Genomic DNA, 6,217 nt, shown 5'->3' on the forward strand with positions numbered 1-6,217 from the left:
TAATGTTGCTAGATCAACTAAGAGGTGGCCGATGGTAATTTTTTACCATTTACTGAACGTAGCTGGAATCAACTCGCGGGTGATATTTCTTGGAAACAAAAATACGTTTGTCACAAGAAGAGAATATTTGAAGAAATTAGGACTAGCCTTGCTAGAGAACAACTAAACGTGAGGGCCAAAATAAAAAGTCTTCCACGACAAACCAAAGATTAGCTCAAAAATTACAAAACCTTGGAAGCACAACAAGAAGTTCAAGAGGCAACACTTGGACCAAGTAAAAGAAAGCGACGCGAGCCATGCTATGTAGAAAATAAGAAAACGTCAGTGTCTGCATATTGTTGTAAAAAATGTGGAATTCATTTATGTATAAAACTCCATACAAATATGATTTGTAATAAATGTTATAATAAAGAAATTGAAGAGGGTGATTACTCCGATTAATTTTATAAGTTTGTAAAATATTTTGAATAAATAATGTAACTTTAAACCTAGTTCTGCCGATAACCTAATTAAAATTTTACATATTTTACATATAAAATAATTATTTTTTTTTACTTAAAAAAATGTTAAATTAAAAGCGGAGAAAAGAAGTATTCATATAAAATTTGCTGTATAAATATATTAAAAATAATAATAAAAAAAAATTTATTTGATATATGTGTCTGCTAGATACAACGCGACCCAATACGTTAGAAATACCCGCGCGCCTAATGGAAGGTTAAATGAAAGTAACGTTTATGGGATACAATTTTAACTTTACCAAAATGTACGTTAATATCCTTGATAATGAATTTTAACTAATTTAATATTGAATTTTTCGATAAATTTTCACTTGTAGACAAATACTTGCTGTAATATAAAGCTGAATAGCATAAAATTGTAATGTTTTTAGTATTTATTTATACTCTTTCTATTCTTGGGGTTAATTAATAGATACTGTCTCTTACGTTATTAATTTATTTAAAAACTATACACTACACTAACTTATAATAATTCACTTATCCCTATCACTTAAATAATTTATTTAAATTCTTCGATTACTTTCTATTTCGGTTTGTTCACTACGACTACTTATTATAAACTGCCCTACACAAACTCATTACGTATCCCATAAGAATTCTAAAAACAAATAAATAAATAAATAGAACTTCCTAGAAATTATTCCAAAGGATCAATACAAATGAACCGCCTGCTATATATATATATATATATATATATATATATATATATATATATATATATATATATTAAATTATATATAAAAAGCAAACATCAAAGGTGTATTTAAATTTAAATCGTACACCCATTTCGCGAACTTGTTCGTAACATTATAGTAGAACGAACCCAAAAACGAAAATAGCAGTATAATAGTAGTATCTAGCAGTAATCACCCATGACTTTTATATGAATCTAAAAGTTCTTCAGCTAGCTAAGTTTGCATCCATATTGTTGCCTAAAATCCCCTTACAAAACTTACCAATGAGTTCAAAGGTCAAGTTCATGCATGGTAAGTTTTGCTGTAAAATTAATATCGTCCAGCAACTTTCTGATTTGTGGTCCAATAAAAATACCCTCAAGGCGTCACTTAACTTGGGAAGTTGTCTTAGATATTTCAATTCTTCACCCTCTTTATTTATAGCTTCCTTGAACTTTTCACCGGTTCAAGTTTAAAATGAAGCAGCGACAAAAGGACCTTCTCGGCTAAATTTGCTACACATAGTGATCATGAATTTTCCATATTGTAAAATGTAGAAACCGCGGTATTTCTGTAATTTCTGTTTCTTTGGTAAGTTTAAGTCCTTAAGATGGGAAACAAGAATTCTGACAACCTCAAATCACGCACTAAATCATTTAACTCTTTTGCATCAATCAAATGTGCCTCGTAGGAACTAGAGCTAGGCGTGAATGTGAACTTCCTGACGATTCTATTATTTTCAAAAACAATATCATGTCAATCCAAAGACGCCGTTGATATTGGTAGATTGGTAATGTGAGAAACGAATGGCAAATTTGTGAAGTAGATTTTCTGCTCTCTTTTTGGCCCAACCTTCAATCTTCGTCATATCAATGTCTTTGTCAATCAATCAATCATGAAAATAGTTGATGGGATCTCGCCATATCATTGGAATTGCAACCGACATACTTCTTCTTTTTCTGTCCATCCATTGAACCAATGACGCAGCACACACGGGAGACCATCAAAATATATGAAATAAGCTTTTCTCACATGCCAAATAAACTATGAGGAAGTCACAACTGTTCATTAAATAGTTTAGTAGAAACATTAATCAAAAAATTATACATTCGACTACTTTTTACTTCTTAGACATTTTTTATGTTTTTCTTAATAAATCGTCTAGATTTTAGAATCAGAATTAAATTTTTGATTTGTTTTGGTACAGAAGTAATGCAATGATCCACAACCAAAACAGTATGGGATATTTGCTTAAGACAGTTTCATAAAGATCTTCCATTACTAATTGTACCATATGGATGTACTTGACATAGAAACTCACATAGCACAACCCAAGAATTTGTTTGTATATATCATTTTCAAGTGTATTGTTGTAATTGTTAGTTCTATCGATTTGGTAAATTGACTTTGAAACATGTCTGTGTATTCTTTAATTTTGTTCCACTTTGTCTTTGTCTTGTCTCATACTTTGTGGCAATTTTGTTGCTTTGTTGTTGGTTTGTGAACCTCCTTTTTTTCCAATTTCCATATATTTTATCTTTTCTTGATTCATATTTTCATATGATATTTCATATTTTCCTGCCTTCGCGTCTTCGGTCCCTTGGTATTAGCTTTAATTATTATTATTATTATTATTATTATTATTATTATTATTATTATTAAGTTAACAATACCGCTGGGAGTCTATCAACTTGCCTTACCCCACCATTTATTTCAAGTTTCTGAAATGGTTCTATTTTTGTCATTATCTTACATGATTATTGACCGTATTTTAATTGTACAGGTGTAAATGTTCACATAAAGAAAAAAACATGAATACAATAGTTACAAAAGTACAATTTTATATTCACCACGGATAGTTTAAGGCTTACAACTTAAAATATACATTACATAGTATTGTTGACGCTTCTTGTACTCCTTGTTGTTACTGAAACAAATAAAAACGTTACAAATAAGCTAGAAAAGGGTAACTCAATAAAAATTATATTCATTATATTTTTATTGTTCGAAATACACTCCCTTTAGGTTAACAGGATAACACATTTTTTCATCGCTGCAGCGTTTCTAATTCATCTCAATTGAAAGATTGTTCAATCTCTGTAAACTATTGATTTAATTTATTTAATTTTAATTTAATTTTGGAACGTTTGCTCAAATTTCGCATTCAGCATTCCAAAATACAATTAGCATAACCTTATTATAGAAGCTGACCATTATATTGTGGCTGGTCTATTGGTGCCGCACAAGCTAGTGACTGGTATCGGTCTGTAAGCACACGTTAAGGCATTTTTTTCCTATGCAATTTTCTCAATTTCTACGTCTTTATGACCTTAATTTTGGGAACTATATAAATTAAACTGAAAAAGAAGCCTCTATTGGTTAGGTACTGAAAAATAAATGAGAATAACCCCCGACACGGTAACTACGTACTTCATAAGCAAGTGAAAAGATATTCATCGGAGATAGCTATAAAGGACCACTTTGATAGTATTTCATAGCACACACACACACACATTACGATGAGAGAAGGAGAGAAGGAGCTAATCCTTAACAAGAGATTTCCGTAATCTCGCATAGAACCAGAAAGAGAGAAAGGAGACTATACTCTAAACCTGAGTGTTGAAGAGGACCTGTCGGAATTTCAGGTGCTGGTGGAATGTCCTGTTGTCTGTCCTGTCCTGAATGTCCCCCACAAGCACACGTGTGTGTGTAGAACAGCCAAGTTTTGAATAGGTATAAAGCTTATCAACAAGTAATGTTTTTTATATCTGTGAATATTTGAAAAATAAAAACTGTTACTTACCTGTAAAAGTAGAATTAGCAACTACGAGGAGGTGGACAAGGTGGACAAGGGGCAGGCGGACAACAAGGTCGACATACGACCGGTAAAGTAGTTAGAGGTTGAAATAGGATCTGCAACGGCATATCAGGTAAACAATATGGGATATAACTTAATTTATAGTAAGTCATTGTGAAACACTTTTAATTTTGAAAGAGGTTCGAAAGGGTTTTGATAGTTTACTAGAATTTTGACAATTTTTTCTTATGAATGTTTAATTTTGTTGGTACGGTAACACTGTTTTAACATATCGATCAATAAGTCCTTGGTATGACAGATTGAGGCCTCCACAAACTATACTTTCATACGTTTACTTTGAATTATCATCTTTCATAAGACAGCTGTCAAAGTTTTAGTTCATCCAATAGTATGAATTAATGAAGATGATAAATTGAAATTGTGAAATATGAAGATGATTCAATTAAATTGAATTTAATTGTTTTTAATCACAGCAAGTGAACAATTACATGGATGTAGATACTTACAAAAGTTTGCTTGTGATACAATCCTACTTTGAGTGTGAAACTTGTAATCTTGCTCCCCCGGCTGGAGACTCTTCTCTCTCTCACGGCTCTCCAAAATAATATTTATTGCATTAAATAAAGTTTTAGTGAATGATAAATTCACTAGAAAGTAATGAAATTCGCTTTAACTGCGTATCTATGAAAATCATTTTGTTTTCTTGGATAACTAATAACTAATCAGTTATAAATTTCTTAAGGATTTTGAAAAGCGAAAAATATACACGGTGATCCATTTGAAATAACAATGCTCATTATTTTTCTGGAAAAGGAAAGATCTGATAACAATGTAAATACCACCGTATCACAAGAACCTTGTACACAAAAATTTATAAAAATCGTACAATCCGTTTCCGATATAATTGAGGCGCTCCATATATAAAACTCACTCTGTATATTAAAGATAAGAGTTCGGATTTTTCTAGGAAAAGCAAAACTCAACGAGAGTTGAATTTGATATGTTGATGTTGGGGTTCAGGTTGGGACATCGGTTATGTCTTTAGGGACATTTTAAATTCGATATGATGGTTTTTTTCAATTTTTCAAACGGGGTGGGAGATCGACAACCAATTAATTTCTTCAAAAACTGAGCCACAATAAGTGGAGAAAGAAATATTTGAAGAAAAATGTGGTAAATCGAATGGTATATTACAACCTATTAGGTTTTCATTTTCATACGCCTAATCTGAGCTTGCAACTATTAGTCCATAACCTTTGTCATGACACGATATTTGCTGTTCAACTTTCAAGCAGAGTATAAGCACTCTTTCTCATTCTAGCCTTTTTACACACCTTTTCTGGATTTAACCTTAATGAGGGCACATTCTTTCGCTTATACAAACTTTTGAATATTATCATCTTGTTTGCTTTACGTTTTTTTATTGAAGTTACTGTGTACTGTGATTTTTCGATAAATAAATGTAAGTAAGTAAAAATCCAACTACCTCTCTTAATTTTTTTAAAAAGAAAACGAGAGAAAATGGGGCTTATCATTGAATCAATTGATCATTCCATTAGATTTCACTATATCGAATAATTTCACGATTTACTTTTATATTGGAATGGTTTTTTTGTGGTTTTTCATATTTTTTTAATTACTCTTCCAAAATTTCTGAGAAATGTACTCATTTATTTCCAAATATAACGGTACTTAGAGTAAAATGAAAAGTGAGTATGCATTCAAAGAAAAATAAAACAGTTTAGACCAGAGGTGTCAAACTCAATTTGGCAGAGCCATTAAATTTTGAATTTGTAGGTGGGCCAGATTGAAAATAAAAAAAATTAACTGAATTATTACAACATTTTATTTGTTAAATTATATAAGTATATAATATACGGTTGTTAAAAATCATATCAAAGTTCTAATAAATGGTAGGATCCAGATACCTGACTTCTCTTATTTTTGATAATCTCATTGATGTCAGGTATCATATTCGTTGTAGTTATTTCAAGAATTGATTGGAGATGTTCATTCGTAAGTCTTGTGCGATGTTTCTTCTTATTTATTTTCATGACGGAAAACATCTGCTCACATAAATAGATGATACCAAACATACAGAGAATGCGTACTTTAGAAGGAAACCGATTTTAGAAAAAAAACACAAAGAAATATGTACAAAATTTTGTCAGAACAATACAACGTGTCATAAAAACTATAGTCAA

The 6,217-nt window shown here is 30.9% G+C and overlaps 1 long non-coding RNA gene across 1 annotated transcript; it reads right to left on the minus strand.

The window, feature by feature from the left end:
• Nucleotides 1-3,011: 3,011 nt before the first annotated feature.
• LOC130891346 (uncharacterized) lies at nucleotides 3,012-4,262 on the minus strand. The gene is made up of 2 exons (XR_009058885.1): nucleotides 3,999-4,262; nucleotides 3,012-3,122 (listed from the first exon to the last, which is right to left on the minus strand). It is a non-coding gene; the product is annotated as an uncharacterized LOC130891346 (long non-coding RNA).
• Between the last annotated feature and the right edge of the window lie 1,955 nt (nucleotides 4,263-6,217).

The sequence above is a fragment of the Diorhabda carinulata genome, chromosome 3 (genome assembly GCF_026250575.1).
Source record: "Diorhabda carinulata isolate Delta chromosome 3, icDioCari1.1, whole genome shotgun sequence".
In the NCBI taxonomy this organism is placed as follows: domain Eukaryota; kingdom Metazoa; phylum Arthropoda; class Insecta; order Coleoptera; family Chrysomelidae; genus Diorhabda; species Diorhabda carinulata.